This window comes from Cricetulus griseus, chromosome 5, assembly GCF_003668045.3.
Source record: "Cricetulus griseus strain 17A/GY chromosome 5, alternate assembly CriGri-PICRH-1.0, whole genome shotgun sequence".
Classification (NCBI taxonomy): domain Eukaryota; kingdom Metazoa; phylum Chordata; class Mammalia; order Rodentia; family Cricetidae; genus Cricetulus; species Cricetulus griseus.
In genome coordinates this window covers 58,685,832-58,704,525 of record NC_048598.1, presented here as the reverse complement: position 1 = coordinate 58,704,525, position 18,694 = coordinate 58,685,832, and the positions used below count along the sequence as shown (strand labels likewise).

General features: G+C 39.9%; 1 pseudogene; it reads right to left on the bottom strand.

The window, feature by feature from the left end:
* Positions 1-8,280: 8,280 nt before the first annotated feature.
* LOC100768023 lies at positions 8,281-9,483 on the bottom strand (annotated as a pseudogene).
* Positions 9,484-18,694: the final 9,211 nt, after the last annotated feature.

The following is an 18,694-nucleotide window of genomic DNA, read 5'->3' as shown; positions in this document are numbered from 1 at the left end:
TTTTCATTTTTTCATGAAATTTTTTCTACAAAATCTTTATCATTAATTACTCATTTTATCAAAAGAATAATTTGGATGCTTACAATCCTTACCACTGAGTTTGATCTAATTTAATCCCTGCCCGGAGAAGCCCTAAGTTTTCTATGTCATTTGGGACAAACTAAGTTATTATAAATCCAAACTATAGAATATGTGATTTATAAATCACTTTTTACATATTAGGAATTTAAAGTAATGTGGCTATTTTTCTTCCCTTTTTAAAATCAGGGACCATTAAGTAATACGCTGGCAAAATGTGACTGAATGATGGCAGATGCTCTCACCGATTCTGAGCTTCCCAAGGAAGTGAGCAACTTGACACACAGGAACACTTTGGAATTTCCAGATTATGGTGACAGAATACAAAACATCATCACACTGGGATTAGGTTTCAACACAAAAATCTTGGGGAAGCACATACATTTAAACCTTAACAAGTATACATAATAATTAGTATACAGAGTAGTTTTATTGCCCTGAGGAAGTCCTCCACTTCCCCAGACTCCTGCTTTGTGGCCACTAGCAACTACTAACCTTTGTCTTTCTGCATTGTCTGGTCTTTACCAGAATGTCTGGAATCTCACTGTCCAGGACAAAGCTTTTTCAAATTAGTGCTCCACTTAGCAATGTGGTTTGAGAGTGCATTTCTTTGTTAGCTGATGGATATTCACTGTCTAGATATAGCACTTGTTTTACTTGCCTATTAATCTACTGAAGAACATCTTGAGTGGCTCCAAGTTTGAAGCTGTTATGAAATTAACTGCTATAAATAACTGCATGCAGATATTAACATAAATGTAAACATCCAGTCCCTTTGAATGGCAAGAGTATGTTTAGTTTTCAAAGAGCCTGGCAAACTGTCTTTCAAAATCCATCCTCATTTGCTTTCCACCAATGCTGAGATGAGTTCCTGTTGCTATACATCTGCACCAGCACTTAGTAGGGATGTTGTGGATTTGGCCCACGCCGATAGGTTTGAGGACAGACCTTGTTGTTTTAGTTTCCAGTGTTATGATAATATATGATACTGAACATTTTTCAAATGTCTTTTGTACAATTTAATCATTTAAATGGTACAATAAGATTTTTTGTAACTTTATGAAATCAATTGAGTAATATTTACTTTCAAAGTGATTTGGAGCAAAGATATCAAGATTTAACAGTGGTAGAAAATGGGAATTATTCTATTTTTATTTTTCTTCCTTTTAAAACGTTTCACAGAAATGTAAGAAAAGTGGTCTAGAAGTTTATTTAGACTCCTCAGTCTAGAGACAATAAGAAGATATTGCCAGCTGAACAGTATCCTCCAGTTTGTTCTTTCTACTCCTTGTTTCTCAGCTTCCATCTGGCCCTGAGTATGTCTTGCCAGAGACCACAAGGAAAGCCCTTTGACCTGGCATGCCATGCAGCTTGTCCCCAACAAGAGAGGTGGGGATGGTAGCTTTGCTAAGCCCAGGCTAACTCTGTTTCCTTGTTGAAAGCCAAACAAAACTGCATTAGGAAAGCTGTTCATCCTGTTTTGTAGTCTTTAATACTTCCCTTTTCTCTTGTAACACCAACTTTTTTCTTTCGTAATATTTCCAAAGTAGAGGGAATGTATGAAGGAAGTAATAGAAGCTAAGTGCTTCCTTACCAAGAAAGACCCTCATTTCAAACCCATGAGAGACTGTCGGGGCCATAGAGAGGGGTATGGGTTCTGAGGAGCTCCCGGGTTCTCAACTTTAGGTCTTTGTGATAAGCTGGGAGGAGACAGGGAGGAAGGAGGAGAGAGAAGGGAGAGGCTTGGCAATCTGCTATAAAAATCCACCCCCATTGGCAGTTGGTTAATGTGTGCTGCAGATAAAAGCAGTTTAGTCAGAGACTAGAGGCTCTTGACTCTGCCCTTCCCCTGGAAGGAGGGGGCAGGTGTCTCCTTCCTGACATTTCACTGTTTAACCCTACTGTGAGCCCTTTGTGAATGACTCTCATTAAACCCTTTAGGCTGTGCTTCTGTGTGCAGTGCTGTTCACTGGCATTCAACCTGCTTCCTCTCTGATAACTCTTATTGTCTTATATGCTAAGCTGAAAAAGCCACCTTAACAAGAGAGAAAAAAAGCATCCAGTGATTAAAGGCCCAGACCTGGGACATTATCCAGAGCTCAGCGGTGCTTGCTGCACGAGAGAGAGCTAAAACCTAAATTAAATGCCTCATCAAAGGCCTGCTAATCCCCAGGCTTCACAAAATCATATAACATCTACCTTCCTTGATGAGCTTTGGGGGTGTCAGAAGGGAGCCTGGGACTCATGGCTAAGCAGTAATGTTACACATTCAGTTTGGAGGCCAAGAAGTACCCGAATCATCCACTTTCCAAAGAAATGCCCTCCACCAGGAAGGTCTAAATCTACCAGAAGAGCTGGCCTTCCCACTTCCTTCTTAACATAGCCAAGGCAGAAATAGTGCTAATTCTTATTTGAATAACCAAATAAATGCTAAAGTTTTGTCAAATAATTGCCTATGTAATCAAACTACTTAAATAAATATTTAATAACAGAATTTCACAGGAAAAATAGCAATGTGAAATGTGACTGTGATGTTAGAACTATATACAGGCTACAGGATGCACAAGCCACCATTTCTGAGTGACGTTTGCTCTTTAAGCTTTTTGAGCCTCAGTTCTCTGTCAAACGGTCATGTCTAGCTTGGAGACGTTTTTTTGTAAGAATGAAAGATAATGATGCATTGTCGACTTGGCACACAGGCCAACACAGAGTGAGCCCAAAATAAATGAGTCAAATATTGTCGAAGAATTATTTTCGGGAGCACACCAATAATTAGCCAATGATGAAAACCTGGAACCAATTTTAATCAAGCACGAAAGGTATATTTAAGAACACACAAAACTCAGGAATAATTTTCAAGGTATGTATTCTAGATCTATGGCAATTGCTCTCCTTTGTATGTGAAATAGGACTAGTTTCACAACACAGGGCACTAGAGAAACCATCCATCACAAAGACAAGTGTGGGGGCATTTCTATAACATTCTGGAGGAAAGCTGACAGTCACGGTGTACAGAGAAGCCAACAGAGGAAAGAATAGAGAAATGGTGATGCTAGACCATTTTGTGGCCATTGCATTGTAATCCCTTGTCAATCACAATCAATACTTCCGCTATTTAGAAATTTTGTGCAGCATGCCATTTCCTCTCTGTTATATCCTGTTTTCCCATGGCTTCCATAAATTTAGAAGCACTGTAGAGAATTCTAGGCATCACTGCCGGACTCAGAGGTATCTGCTCTCAACATGGGTGTTCTCTCTTTGGCGCACTGGGCAATGTCTCCCCATTAGGGATGAGGCAGCCCTGCTGGAGGCACATCAAGACTTGCACATATGGGACAGAAGCTCAGTGCATCTCATTACTCCCTAATTGCCATTTGAGTCCAAAGTCTTCCCGAGAGTGGCTCTGCTTCACTCACAGAACTTCACGGTAGGCTGTGCCTCTGGAACCCACAATTAGAATTAAAAATTTAGTACGGAGCCGCATTAGAGCAAGACTGCTCACAAAGGCACACATTGTTCCCACTTAGCACAGCAGCTGTCTGTCCCCTGCAGACAACGGGTTTTGAGGAAGCACATTCATTATTTATTTCCTTTTAAAAAGAATGTATGATTTTTCTTCTCCTCAAAGGAGATATATTCAAAACTTCAAACTCCGAATTGTATAGGACAGGACTGAGAAAAGCACACACAGAATTTTGCTTGTTGATTTCTAGCTTGGAAAACAAGCACGCTGAACAACTCTATTTTTCTCAGTGGTTCTGTGGAAGCGCTGATGATGTATAGCACTCTAGTCATACAGCCAAGTCGGTGTAGGTAGATCCAGTCTCAGTCAGTTGTAATGCTCTCTGAGAACAAATAAGTTTTAAATTATTTAAAACTTAGCAAATGCCTATGTGTGCTACTCTCTGCCAGGCACTGCAGATGCACAGGCCCACTGGGTATGTCCACCTTCTCAGAAGCACACTGCCACCACCAACAACAACCTTGTTAAGGGCAACGTGGACAGTGTTAGCAATTGCTAGGGTCTTGCCACAAACTTGGTACCACGCTCCCTCACATCCTCACGGAGAAACTTCTGGGCAACAGGATGATGAAGGGAACTCTCACTGTCTTTAAAAAGTATTAAAGTTCAGGGAGATGATGTAAAAACGTCAAGTGTTTTAAATGTCCGTTTTAACACCTACAGCTATAATTGAGTCAGAAGGTTAAAGAATTTCCTGAATGAAACAGATATTAAATTAAAAGGGAAATGAATGACTGACCACACAGAAGCACATGGGGGCTGGGCTGTGAGGGCTGGAATAAGAGAGAACCAAGGCTTGTTTGCATCCTATATGAGATGGAATGGTGAGGTAGGCCTGGAAGCGAGTGGCTTCGGGACTGTCATCTTTCTTTTTTTCCCTCTCCCTCCCCTCCTCCCCTGCCCCCCTCTGACTCCCGATCCCAAGCCCTTTCTGCTCCCCAGGGAGGATGAGGCCTTCCAGGGGGGACCTACAAAGTCTGTCATATCATTTGGAGCAGGGCCTAGACCCTCCTCTGTGTATCTAGGTTGAAAGAGTATCCCACCACATAGAGGGATACTCTCGTACACTATGGATAAATACTAATCCACTACCGGAAGCCCCATAGATTGCCCAGACCTCCAAACTGACACCCTCATTCAGGGGGTCTGGAACAGTGCTATGCTGGTTTCTCAGCCATCAGTCTGGGGTCCTTGGGCTCCCCTTGTTCGGGCAGCTGTTTCTGTGGGTTTCTCCAGCCTGGTCTTGACCCCTTTGCTCATCACTCCACCCTCTCTGCAACTGGAGTTTTAGGAGTTCAGCTCAGTGTTTAGCTGTGGGTATCTTCTGCTTCCATCAGCTACTGGATGAAGGCTCTAGGATGGCATATAAGGTAATCATCAATCTCATTATCAGTGAAGGGCATTTAAGGTAGCCTCTCAGCTATTGCTTAGATTGTTAGTTGGGATCAAACTTGTAGATCTCTGGACTTTTCCTTAGTGCCAGAATTCTCTTTAAACCTATAATGGCTCCCTCTATTATGGTATCTCTTTTCTTGCTCTCCTCTATTCATCCCCTGACTCTCTCTCTCATGTCCTCTTCTCCCCTTCTCTTTCTCCTAACTCCCTCTCCAAGACAACTAGACATCCCAGAGAATGCCTTACTATTCTTTTATCCATGGCACTCTGGTTCACTGAGTGTGAAGGTCGCCTCTTGATAAGACAGAATGCTATTTTTCCAATTGTAGCTCCCACAGAATAGATTGAACCACAGTGGAATCACTCAGACTAAATAACAGCTAGCTTAACTAAAACTTTAAGGAAGTAGATATCCCCCAAGTGTATCCATTTAAAAAAAATCAGTCTACCAATCAGTGTAGTAAATAAATTTTAGCATGTACAGAAAAGACCAGAAGTGATCTCTGTTAGCTAGTCAACTTTTCCCTATTGTTCTGTTACCTTGCCCTCAACTTAGAAAACCTACTCTTTGTCCATGGCCCCATGGTCCTTCTCAGTCTATCCTGCTGCTTCATTCATGAATAGGCAATGCCATTTATATCTAAGTTTGGGATAATTTTGACAATAGCTACATACAGAGACCTGATCTGACTCTGTAGTTAAATGTTGCTGCCTCTGATGACTGTTCTGTAACCTTCGATGAAAGCTTACAGAGCTGTTATCTTATTTGGGAGGAGTAACAGCTCTGGCCCTTGAAGAGTTGTTTTAGAGGTCAAAACTCACATCAGCATAGGTTTGGGAGTGTAGTCAGGGGGGGACAAGTATAATCTACTTTAAGCTTCACACAGAAAAGTTCCCTGCCTGTGCAATTCTCATTAAAAGAAAAACATTAGCTCATAATAAATACCTTTTAATGAGGAAAATAGAAATGATACTAGGCCAAAAGTATCTCCATGCCTCTAAGTAAATGAGTCTTCTTTTCCTGCATGCCTCTAAAGTTCAAGGAAGGCTAAACAGTGCAATAAATGGCCTCCAATGAAATGATTTAAAATAAGAGCTTACTTTACCAACAGCCAGCATGTAGTAAAACTTGAGTTCAATTTCAAGGACAATGGTCCTTCCTTTGCCCACACTGCCAGCCGTTACTTTGTATGTACATAAAGGGGTATACATGTGTACAGCTTTTAACTGAGAAATGAAAAGTGTACTTCCCTATATAATTTCCTGTGCCTGCCATTTGGAGTTGGGATTCCAATATCAATACCATGTAGGAAACATCAATTATGAAGGGAAACAGAGGTTGCATCCTCCATCAGGAGGCTTCTTTAATTACCACCTTGTCCTATCCATAGCTCATTGGTTTCCTGACCATATGGGTTTGTAGACTCAACAACTGGTGGTGGTGTTTCTCATTTGCCAATGAGGCAAGATTGGGGATTAGTTATGATTGTATTTCTCTCTACTTATGTCACTTAATGGTGTTGAATCATTCTGGAAACACTGGTAGGCTAAAGAAAAATAACCATCAACTAAATCAAATTCTTGACATTATTAAGGAGTCTCACTACTACGTCTGAGATGACCAATCACTTAGTTTGGTTTCCCTAGACAAGAGTGCCCATAAGTGACAAGCTAATCTAACCTGATAATCAGGTAAGAAGGTAAGACATTGCTTTTCCTCATAATTCCTTGTGTTTTGTTTTCAGGTAGAAGTTTGTAAGCACAGTGTGAACGTTAATAGTTAAAACAGAAGGTACATTTATCATAATACTCTGATGATCTTTGTAAGGTGATAAAAACATCATGAGTTAATTGCATCAGGAAGTGAACTAGAGCCAGCTACGTTATTTAAAATCACCACACAGTGTTAGGGAGATATCTCAATGGGTAAAAGAACTTGCTATACAAGCTTAACAACCTGAGTTCAAGCTCCTAGAACCTCATAAAAAGCCAGATGTGGGTAGCACACATCTATAATTCCCAACTCAATGAAGGCAGAGACAGAACCAACCAGAAGTTATTGGATCAGCTAGTCTGGGGTTCACAGTAAAGAAACAGCAAAAACAAGAGAGACCCAGCCTCAAAAACCAGATGGAAGGCAATAACTGATTACTTAAATTTCCTCTGACTGCCACACACATGCCTGCACACACACACACACACACACACACACACACACACACACACACACACCCTGAGTGTTCAATGCAAACACCAAAGTGATAACACTGTCTAAATTTGGGGGGGGGGGAAGCTCATGTACTTAATGCCAAGGAAACTTTGTTTTGTTTGAAGTCCTCTGTGCTATGTTCTCAGTTTTATTATCTTTTTCACAGAAAAGCAATTTATTCCATTATAAGCACTTACACAGTTAGTCATGGAGAGTAACAGGCCTGATCACCATCAAGGTTAACCAAACTGGAGATGGAATCAAACTATAGTGGTCAAAGACTAACTCCTAAAAAAGCAACTCTTATCAAGGATTAATTTAATTTAATTTTAAAAACAAATACAAACTAGCAATACACTCTTTCTCAACTTGACCATTAACCAGTGGTATGACTGACAGTTAAAAACATACGTCTTGGTGGTCCCAAGTTCAAAAAACAAAACAGAAACAAAAAACCACACACAGTAAAACCATTTCACAGAAAGGAAAAGAATAATATGCAAACAGCTCAAGAAATACACTAATGAGCAAAACTATAAGGAGAAGGAAGAACATGTAGTCTTAACTAAAGAAACCAAGAGTCTGGTTTACATAGGCAAATGTGCATCCTGGAAAGCCAGGTGAGAGGACCTTAAACTCTATGACTCGAATCTCCCCTAATTCCCGAATAAAAATGACATCTTGCAATATTTATATTCATGGCTCAGACACCTACTTCACTTGGCTCTAATTCCTTATCCATTCTGACCTCCTACTTGAGAATCCGAAAAATTTGGGGATATAGCTTAAGAAGAAAAACAATCAACACATAATATGCCCCATTTCTGAGGCTACTTTAGACCTGCGTTTGTAACTAGAAAATTCCTGAAGAAAATTTAAATATAAGTCTGTGGCTTTGTTGAATTAAGTCCTCCAGTTAAGATTTAGAAAACACCCATGACTTGGGCTATTGTATTGTTGGTGGCACCTATTATAGCCGAATAGCTGAACAAAGTCTGTGTTTCCAACCAGTGTTAAATCCACCTCAGGGTTCAGAAGAAAACAAGGGGAGTCTAAATCACAAATGCAGACAGGTCTACGATCCTTGTCCTTCTGGATCCACACCTCCTTCAGGGTCTTCGTCATTATAAATGTTCTCTGCCAGCGGCCATACTTGCATGATATTGTCTTATGATACAGAACAAATCACCCAAAGTTCATTGGGATTCCAGCAGAAATCAGATATCTTGGCAGTGTGACCACCATGAGTAAACAACAACTCTGGTGAGCCATCTTCTGCATTTTCTGGGGGCTGTTCTTCTCCAGTTTTACTTAAATCCCAAGCATTAAATCTACGATCAGTACCACTAGAAGCCAAAATAGTCTCATTGTAAGGTGACCACTGAACTTGGAATATTTCATCCTTATGTGACTCAAAGGAATGCAACTTGAGTTTCAGGTTTCTCAGATCCCACAAGGCAACAATCTTGTCAGCTGATCCTGTGGCAAGAATGAACACACTATAAGGATTGAAAGACAAGCAGTTCACTCCAGCAGCATGAGCATCGACCAAGTGGCTTGGCTTGGAAGTATTATCTGAACGAGTATCCCAAATCATAAGTTTCTGATCATCAGCAGCTGATCCAAACAGATGCCAGGAAATGTCCTCTACTACTGCTGTATTCCCTGTGAAGATGGTCTTTATACCCACCACTTTTCCTTCTTTTGGAACTGCACTGATGTCCCACAAGCAGATGTATGGTCATCTGAAGCACTAAGTAAGTGCCCACTGCGATTTGGATTCCAAGAAAGACTTCTGATGTCCACGGAGACGTAAATCGGGATAGCGCTCTCCAGATGGGTCTGGTTTAGAAGGATGTTTTGTGTAGTTAAAAACAAGCACATCACTGGATGGAGTCTGTTGCAACAATGCAAGGGTTCTGGGGCATGTATCAAGCCCTGTTGACTTCTTCTTTGTGGTTGATCTTATTTCTATTTCAATTTTCCCACTGACAGAGCCAAAACCTCCAAATTCTCCCTTTTCACTGTCATAGTGTGATGCATCAAACTGAGCATCATTGTTAGGTAGCTGGACATTGGCTATCATCAGGTGGTTTTGTTCATCTTATATGTGTGTTCCCAGGACAAGCCAGTAAATGCTGAAATCTTTTCCTTCAGGCCTGGTTACATCTGGAAGCCACTGGGCAGTTAAACTGGGCCACTCTAGGGCATGGGTCATCACCAAATCATAAAGAAAAGGGTTATTCTTCTTCCATATTTTGTACTCCTCATTGATCACATGTTCTTCCACTGAGTCATCAAAGGCGGCTTCCTTGTCAGTCACGGTGGCAGGCGAGCCGGAAGGGTTTGGGGGATCCCGGGGTCATGCATTGCAGGAGGGGCAGAGAGGCTACAGGCTGTTCTCAGTTTTAAAGTGTCTGTTCTTCCACTGAATCTGCAATCTTCTTTTCACTGGAAACTGTCTGGCTCCACTAAATCCCATTTTTTAAGTTCTTTTAAATTTCTTTTGGGAGTGGACAGTCAAATTCTGTTACTTCCTATGTCTGTTGTTTGGACGGCTTTCCCTCTGTCACAGAATGCTCTTCTTTACAGTCAGATAATCCTAAAGGATTCATGCAAAAGAGAGAAAGAGAGAGAGGGAGGGGGGTATGTTTTGGAGAATGCTGGCTATTTACATTCTTGGATGAGTGTTTGCTAATGATAATGGGTGGTGCTGACTTGGAAGTTATATGTATTGGTCATATCTAGCACTATTGAATATAAATCAAGGACTGTTTTTTTAGTTGCAAATCTACACGTAAGACCTTCAACATCAAAGTCTTAAAACAAGAGGGAATAGGAGTATAATAGGGACTATATGATGGGATAGCCAGGACTTCAGACCTGTTAAGATATGACATATGTGTATCTTTGGGTCTTTTTATGAAATTACTGTGCTGTAGCATTCTTACTGAGAAAATGCAAGCAATAGGACCTCTGTAATAGATAAGTGCTATCTTTAACAATTTAGTTTCCAGGTTTTGCCAATAAATGTAGTCAGCAAAGAGTTAAATTTGTGTTTCAAATCAACAGGGTCTTAAATGTCTAATGGGGCATGTTTATATTTTAGGTGTTATATAATATCTGGGACATACTTACAGTAAAAATATATATATATTCCTTGTTAAGAAATCCAAACTTAGCCGGGCAGTGGTGGTGCACGCCTTTAATCCCAGCACTCGGGAGGCAGTGGCAAGTGGATCTCTGTGAGTTCGAGACCAGCCTGGTCTACAAGAGCTAGTTCCAGGACAGCCTCTAAAGCCACAAAGAAACCCTTTCTGGAAAAAAGAAATCCAAACTTAAACAGATATCACAAATATTATCCATCAACGATACACATATTCTATCTTGCCTTCTCAGGTAATTTGAATTGTCCAACGGAAACCAACCCCTCCCTACTCTAAGCCTGTGTGGTTAAATGAAGTTTCTTCTGACTGTGTGCTGGGAGAGCAACAGAATACAGATTTGACTTAGTGGGCAGCACTTTCTTCTTGCTGCTGTTTCTTGTTCAAAGATGGATATGTGACTATGGTAGTCAGTTTAGCTTTAATCCTTAGTCTATGGATCGACTCTGACTTGTGGATTCACTCTCCACTTTTGACTGGTGAGATTCATGTGGAAGCTGAGAGTTGCTGACAAGCATGTTGAACATGAATAGAGCTACAAGAGAAGGGAGAAAGTGGTATGCCAGGTCTCAGGAGTGGAGGGAAGACTGTATACCAGTGACATTACCTGAGTCCATGGCTTGCTTATGGCCAGCTCACTTGGGTTTGCCAGCCACATGAGCTTGTTTTAGAAACCAAGTTCTTGATTAAGTCATTTTGAGTTGGGCTTTGTCACAACCAGAAAAATCTCTGAAAAATATAGATCGTGATTAAGTTTTCTATTAAGTGAAAACTCTGTGAGAGATCAACCCAAGCTCTGTCGCATTCAAGATGTTTAGGAAGTAACATTTTAACTTGCCCTAGCCTTTTCTAATCTCTTTAGCATCCCACAATCCTTATGTCATCAATAGTCTATGGGTAACAAATGGGTAGAAACCACAAGCCTTACCCCAATTGAAGAATGTTTGACAGTTAGCTGCTTCTAGAAGAAATAATGTCAGTTTTCTTTAGTGGTCTGGTCCCTAGTCCACTCCAGTGTATGACACCCTCACCCATGAGCATATGGACATCATAAATTAGACTTTGTGAGTTAATTTTTTAAAAGGGACACAAAGTTGGCAGAAGGTGGAGAGGTATAGGTGGATCTTGAAGAAGTTAAAGAAAGAGTTGAGGGGCAAATATGATTAAAATTCATTGTGTGAAATACTCAAAGAATTAATAAAATATTATATATTTTAACTTGATAGGCATATTTAAATTTATCTCCAAATAAGAAGAAAGTTAGGAAACAAAACAACACAACAAGTAAATCTCTTAATAACTGTGGGCTGGTTAAATTTCAACCGAAAATGTCACTGATTTTTTTTAACTTCCTGTGGACACATGTAGCAGGTTTTCCCTATTATGTAAAAAGCAAACGTGGACTTGCTGGTAAATAAGACACTAATGTCCAGATATGAGAGGCTTTAATTGCCATGATTAATAGTTAGATCAGACTATGTTCTCTCCTAAAAATTTGTAGGAAAGATAATTACTTGCAAGCTTGCACTGACTTTGTAAGCAGTGGAGGAGCCAGCTGTTCTATAATTTTCATATTGAGAATTTGTGTTGAAGTATGAGTATAATGTAGTATATTTTGTGTTTCCACTGAGAAATTTTGTAGGAATATATTCAACAATGAGAGTCCAGCAGTCTGGTGTTAGGATGAAAAGCTTCACTGCTGTCCACCTCCTATAGTCATCACAATTCTGTTGTTTACAGCACCATTTTAGCTTTTTTAATTGTGATGACCATTTCTCTTTAGAATTTGCAACCCTATAACAAAAGGTATGATTTACACTGCAGTTAGATGAAGTTGAAATAATTAATAGCTTCAGGGTTATTAGCTGTCACTTTAGTTTCTATGTTTATATTTTTATTTTTGTAAAATGGGCTGATGTGAAAATTAGAGTTGCATGGTGCTCAATATTTAGCAAACTACATGAAACAAGATTCATGAAACATGAGCTACAGGAATAGGTGGACCATGGCCATGTTGGCTTTTTATAGGGTGGTCTGGTCTCTACAGAGATGATTGTCAGATCTTCAAAGCAACTTTTCCGTACTCTTCCATCACCTGAAGTCAGAACATGCTGCAACCCACAGCTCCTTGTTGAACCAGAATATCATTCAAACAAGTTTATGAAACTATCCATAATCCCCAAATTAATTCCTATTATCTCATCCTATCCCAGTCTCCTCCACTTCATCATTACTGAATTCACCTTCTGGCATCTAATATCTTCTAATCTGTGCATTTGTCTGTGGTTTTCATCTATTCTTTTTCTTTGCATACACTTTATAAGCACACATATATCTAGTTTGATTACTAAAAAAAAAAAAAAACTGATTCATGGTAAGAAAAAAGGCTGAGTCAGAGTGGATGACACTATGGTACTTAGTTCAAGATAGAGTGGAATATCATTTGCGGACAAAGAACATAGAGCCCGTTTTGTCACTGTGGTCTGAATCTGTAAATAAGTTGCTAGGATAGGAAAGTGCAGGGAGTGCTTGCTCTGAAGGCCATGCAAACCAGTGTCAGGGCTGAGAGCAAATGCCTCTTAAATTTTGTGCCCTAGAGCTCCACTCTGTTCACCCTGGTCCTAGCCCTGAATTGCAAATCAAATTACACTGGCTATAAACCCATGTATGATGTAAAACATACAGTTTAAATTATACTGAATTGTCTTGAAGTCCACACCAACACTGGCACACACATAAACACCACTCTTCGTTTAGATGATGCATAATAGTGTTAGGAAATGGACAAGTGTTATTGCTAGGTCTACAAAATATGAATAATAATGGGAATATCAAAACTGCACATCAACAAAATAAGACAAGACAAGTGTGTATGCCATCAGTGATTTGAAGAGTGTGTGTGATCAACACCATAAATGAATCTGAAGTTTTACTCAAGAGAATTAAGTATGCTGAGTAGTTTCCAAATTTTTTAAAAGGAGTAATAGCTGTGATCAACATAAGCAAGATAGAAAAGTAAAGACAAAGCAATAAGCAAACAAAAACCCACTTCACTGCCTTGGTTCTCAAAGGTGTATCCCTTGAAAACACAGATGATATTTATTTTCCAGTGTTATGGATGCCTTTTTTTTACTTATTTGTAAATCCATTAGGTGTGGTGATATTTTGTTTGTGATCTAACAAATAAAGCTTGCCTGAAGATCAGAGCTCAGAGCTCAGAGCTAGCCACATTACTTAGCCACAGATGTCAAGCAGTAGTGGTACATATCTTTAATCCAACACTCAGGAGGCAGAGGCAGGCAGATCTCCGTGAGTTCCAGGCCACACAAGATTAATTCAGTCTAAAAGAGAAACAGAGCAGGCAGTGATGGCTTACACATTTAATCCCAGTACTTGGGAATGACACACCTTTAATCTCAGCAGTAGGGAGGTGGAGACAGGAGTTAGATGGCTGGGTAGAGAGAGGTATGTAACTTGGTAGGAGACTGGAGCTTCCTCCAACAAGTCCACACCCCATAGTCCTTCTCAAGTATCGTCTATCCCTGATAATTAAGCATTCAAATACATGAGTCTATGAGAGCCATTCTTATTAAAACACCATGGGAGTGATCTTCAAGATGAAATAAGCATAAATTATTTGAATTTTCTTAAGTTGTCATGTAACATATCAGTTTTTTCTGGGATATTCAAAACATAAAGTGTAGCATTTCATCTCATACGTGAATTGATTTTTATAAATTGTCACATTGCTGACACCTAATTATAAATCTATTTGGAAAGGGGGTAAAATGAGAGAGAGAATTTGAAGGAAGCACAGCAAACAACAGAAAGGGGGAAAGAAAAAAAAGTAATCAGTTGCCCTTTAAATTTCTAAACCTAAAAGTGATTGGTGGGACAACAGCCTTCCCTTAAGATTTCCTTCAGGGAACTCTTTCCTCTCTTTTCCTGAAGATTAAGGCTCTGCTGTTTGGTTATTGACCAAAGAAGAATTTACAGTGACATAAATTTCATAGACCACACAAATATCCCTAATATTGTTCCTTTCAAGTGGCCTCTACTCTACTCTCATTGTGCCCTGCCCCTGTAAAACACTTTGAGACTAACCTCTGCTGTGAGATTTAAGAAATCAGGAGTTTGTATTCTCTGGGTCCATACCTATGTGTACGTCCTGGTAGCCTTCAAATCCTTCCTATGGGTGAGACTAGGAGTGGAGCCAGGCAAGCCGAGCACAGTTAAAAATGAGACTTCTTTTGCTTTGTGCTTTTTTTCTGCCCTGTCTCTTTCTTCTCATGCTGTGTATTTGTTCTTTTTCTTTGAAAGACAGTTCATATGCTGCCAGGAAAGTGGTGAGTGACCTACAGCTGCAAGGGATGGGTAGGTTTTGTAGTTCTAAGTAATAGCTAGAGCTGCTGCCCCTGTCCTAACTGCTGGAGGAGACAGAAAGACAGCTTCACAGTCCAGGTGGTTTGTCGTCAGTAGTGTCAACTTTCCTTGATGATTATTAGAAAGACCCAAAAAGCAGAGACAATGGTTTGGAAAACCAAAGCCATCTGCTCAGACCAGATTAACTGAGAAAACTCCCCTTTGCCAGTGTTGAACACAAGACAAAATAAGATGTCTGTTTCTTTCAATCTATGGAGTGCCTCTAGAACTTTAGGGGATACAATAAGATTTATCTGTCTCATTTCACAGTAGGTCTTGGAGATAAGCTGGCATAACAGAAAAAGTGTCATTTTATGGTATATGCAGTTCAAAAGGAGTTATATATAAACTTGTTTTTCTTTTTCTTGATTCTCAGTTGTTTCATCTTTAGATATTAGATAGTACCTCTGTTTTGGTTCCACCATTCCACAAATCTTTGTTACTCTTTGTTCAGTGCTTGATTAAACCCAAAAATGACAATGCTCAGCTGTGACCACAGTAAGCTAGTGTCAGGTTGAAGGTGTGACAGCCCATAGGAACTCACAGCAAGCACTGTAAGGTGGGACAGATCATGGGTGTCAATGGTGACATTGAAAAAGTATAACAAAAGTTTCCTGCAGTGGCTGACCTTGGCTTCAACCTTAATGGCTGGTGTTACACAGATGGATAAAAGGATCAAGGTATTCAGCTGGTAATTAAGTTAGCACAGGTTCAAGACAGTAGCCCAGATTTGAGTGTTACAGTAAAGTCAGGAGGAGCTCCATGTATCTTCATGTTCAGAGGGTAGAAATTTATTTATTTCCATCTCACATGTCATATTCCCTGTCAGGCACCTGTAACAGAGCACCAGACTTCCTGTCCTGTGCTTGACAGAGGCCTGCCTCCCGATTCACATGATAGCCATCTTTTCCATGTGTCTTCCATTGTGCAGGGCATTCTCTAGGGTCTCGGGTGAGGGAACCCATCAGATTCACAAAAGCCTTGCCCTTGTACCATAGCAACATCTATCTCAAAGGCATCACCTCTTACCTCTTAATAGCCCTCACTTCGTGCCTAGGATTTCAACATAGTGGAGTTGGAGAGGGACACAAACCAGCATTACAGCACCCATTTCCAATGTGTGAACAACTCAGGAAAGAAGCAAGCTCGGGACCCAGAAAAATAATGAAGTTATATGGACACACTGTGTGCTCTTCACACCTTGGGACAATGTGCTTTGATAGACACCTTCTATCTAAATTCTTCAAAACTATCATCAGCAAAGTATGCACTATTGAAACTCAGGAGTTTAGTCTCTTCTCTTTCATAGATCAGCAACGCTTTAGACACAAAGCCAGAAAATTCTAAATAGCAGGCCCTCTTCTATTCAGACCTCCCAGGATGACAGTCCCACTCACACCTTCGTTTTCCACCTGTGCTCATACCATCTTGTCTTCAACATATCTGCCTGTTGAGGTACCTTAGGTTGTGTCCTTGGCTCTCTGTCCTTTATAGCCCTAATGGAGTTCAGAACATCTGTTGCTATTCCTCCTTAGCAATGCTAATATCAATGGTGTGGCCCAGCTATGAATACATGCCTGTCCTCCCAGGCATAGATTCACATAGAGATTCATAGATTCATAGAGAATGTCTGGCAATCATTTTAGTAATTCATCCTCAGGGAGTAATACAGACAGGTGTCTGCTTTTCCCACCTATTTTATAGACTATCAAAATTATTCTCTCTAGCTAGTTGGGAAATTTTAAATCACTTGATGATATTTGGGGTTAAAAATGTGGTACTTTACAACAGAAACATATGGAAGGAAAGTATCATATCCTATATTGGATATCAAAGAGACCACAGTATGACGTCAGCCCACATCCCAGTCTGTAAAATTGGAACTCCAGGCCTTCAATACACCAAGACTAAAGGATGTGAAAACTTCCTGAGTTCAGCCTCATTTAACTCTGAGAAAACACCTCCTGATGGATGTGGCCTGTCTGTTTCATCTTCCATCTGGTGTTCATTAATTACTGAGAACATTAATGATGACTCAAAAGCCATTTTGCAAAAACAATAAAGTAGAAGATGCTCCACAGAATATTTAATGCTCTAGACAGTCATTTAATTTCACCAATTTTGAACAGGTGGATCTATTATGCTTTTTGCTATTCGTCTCATATGACTGATTTTCACTCTTACAACTTTCACAACTTCATGCTAAGTGACTAAAAAGGTGCTTAATTAAATGTGTGCTTGATAATTAGAGTTTTCACAATCAAGTGCAGATGGAGAAAATGTAATTGAATGAAGCAACAGAACGATCCAGTGAGCTGTCAAAGCGGTTTGGACTTGTGTGAGCTAGATACAAAGAGATATTGGTAGAATTCTAATAATGGGAGATATTTTATTCCTTCTAAAATGTTAGTTGAATCCTATAGACTCATACCTGACTCTGAGAGAGATGGACAAACATGCATTCCTAATACTGAAGCCATATTAGTTTGGTGATGATAATATGTCCTATTATATCTGGGACAATCTCAATTAACAGCTTATAGCAGATATGGTTAGTTTCCACCCATCGTTCTTAGTGTTTATATTTAAGTTCATAAAGAATCCTAGGACAAGCATTTGTGGCTCTCTCTAATGTTTTGTGTAGGCGTAGAGGAAAATCAGATATCTATCTAGCCTTCAGAAAATGGGAGAAGGAAACAAAGACAAATGGTCAGGTTTTTTTTTTGTTGTTGTTGTTGTTTTTCTCCTTGGGAGATAACTCTGAGCATGTCCTCCATTAATATTCATAGTTCTCAACAGGACCAGGTCCAATTTGCCCACAATATGACTAGCTTGATATGTGTCTGAGGTTGGCTTTTTTCCTTCTCTGTCTTACTTAGTTCCTCATTCTCCCCTGATGCCTCCTGAGATACCCACTAAGTAAAGTGTTAAAATTCTCACCTCCACGTCTGCCTCTGACAGAAGGCATCTTCCTCTTGGGAGTCTCTATTTCAAGTGCTATTGTTCGATTCTGAAAGTATCCTGTTTGCTTGCACCGTTGAATAGCTAGTGCTTTTCCTGGCTTTAGTTTTCAATGAGTACCAGGTAACAGAACACCTCTTAAGTTTATGATATGGTGACTGAGACAGGGTTAACCCCACTCAGCAGAAGATCTAGTCAGGGGCAAGTGGGAGGGGTCTAATGCTGAGTCTTAATCAAATTACTGCCAACTTTTTGTCTCAACACGGAAGAAAGCCTTATGATTTTTAAAATGAACTTTCTCATGTGAAATGATCAAGCAGTCATCTAAGCCAGACTTCGTCATGATGAAGAAAAAAATTGCAATATTCAAAAGCAGAAAGTCAACATATAGAAGAATTCGACATCCTTATCAAGTATAAAATTCCTAAAGTTTTCATACCATTTGGCTGTTACCTCACTATATTTTACTTCACTGAGATAAAATGTCTGTGAGCAATTCAGCTAGAAGTTGGTGATGTCTCAGCATGAACACTTTGTTATCTCCATGTAGATATGGAACATCTGTAGGTATAGTCATCCTTGATCTCCCCCACAATTCCAGAAAGTTCTTTCATTAATCTATATACCTTGGCTTGTGGGAATGGGCTCACATCCAAAGTCTGGCTAGTTGTTATATTCATTTTCAATGAACAATAGCAATTGGTCCAAGTGAGAGATACTACATTTTATTTTGTTGATTTTTTGTTAGTTTGTTTGTTTTTGTTTTTGGAGACAGGATTTCTCTATGTAGCTTTGTAGACCTCACTGTCCTCGAACTCAAAGAGATCTGCCTGCCTCTGCCTCCCAAGTGCTGGTATTAAAGGCATGCCTTACTACTGCCTGGCCATATTTTTGTTGACTTTTAGTTACTGTTTTTTAAGGGCAAATATACAGAGCACAGGA